This window comes from Carlito syrichta, unplaced genomic scaffold (genome assembly GCF_000164805.1).
Source record: "Carlito syrichta isolate Samal-C Ts95f unplaced genomic scaffold, Tarsius_syrichta-2.0.1 Scaffold308854, whole genome shotgun sequence".
Taxonomy (NCBI): Eukaryota; Metazoa; Chordata; class Mammalia; order Primates; family Tarsiidae; genus Carlito; species Carlito syrichta.
In genome coordinates this window covers 237648-238443 of record NW_007252950.1, presented here as the reverse complement: position 1 = coordinate 238443, position 796 = coordinate 237648, and the positions used below count along the sequence as shown (strand labels likewise).

General features: G+C 46.0%; 1 protein-coding gene across 2 annotated transcripts in view; it reads right to left on the bottom strand.

Moving 5' to 3' along the window:
• Nucleotides 1–796, bottom strand: part of IGF2BP3 (insulin like growth factor 2 mRNA binding protein 3) — a 153777-nt gene that overhangs the window by 131404 nt on the left and 21577 nt on the right. The gene's annotated exons all lie outside the window — the stretch shown is intronic.

The window sequence follows — 796 nt, the reverse complement described above, 5'->3', positions numbered from 1 at the left end:
GAGACCTCATCTCTAAAAAAAAAAAAAAAAAAAAAAATTCAGCCGGCCATGGTAGCACATGCCTGTAATTCCGGCTACTAAGAAGGCTGAGGCGGAAGGATCGCCAGAGCCCAGCAGGGCGAGGCTGCGGTGGCCAGGAGCGGCCACTGCACTCCAGTCTGGGCGACAGAGTGAGACTCCAACTCAAAAAAACAAAAAACAAAAAACAAAAAAAAAACAAAACTCAAAACATCACGTTCCTCCATTGAGGTACACTGAAGGAAACATCGCTTCTGAGGAATTCCATCAAAAATACATAACACAGCCAAGTCTGTGCAATCCCAACACTCTGGGAGACTGAGGTGAGAGAATTGCTTGAGCCCAGGAGCTCCAAAACCTGCCTGGGCAACATAGAGACCTTGTCTCTACAAAAATCAAAAAATCAGCCAGGCATGGTGGTACACGCCTGTAGTCCCAGCTACTCAGAAGTCTGAGGTAGGAGGATCCCTCTAAACCCAGAGTGTCAAGGCTACAGTGAGTCATAACCCTGCCACTACACTCCAGCCTGAGCACCAGTTTGAGACCCCACCACAAAACAAAACAAAATAAAATCAAAATACATAATCTGATTCTAATGATGGAAGACAGACAAACCCATGATGAGAGGCATTCTACAAAATAATTAGCTTATAACCACTCTAACACATGAAGGTCATGAAGACAAATGAAGACCAAGAAACTTTCCCAGATGAAAAAAGATCAGAAGCCGGGCTCGGTGGCTCAGCCTGTAATCCCGCGCCTTTGGGAGGCTGAGGTG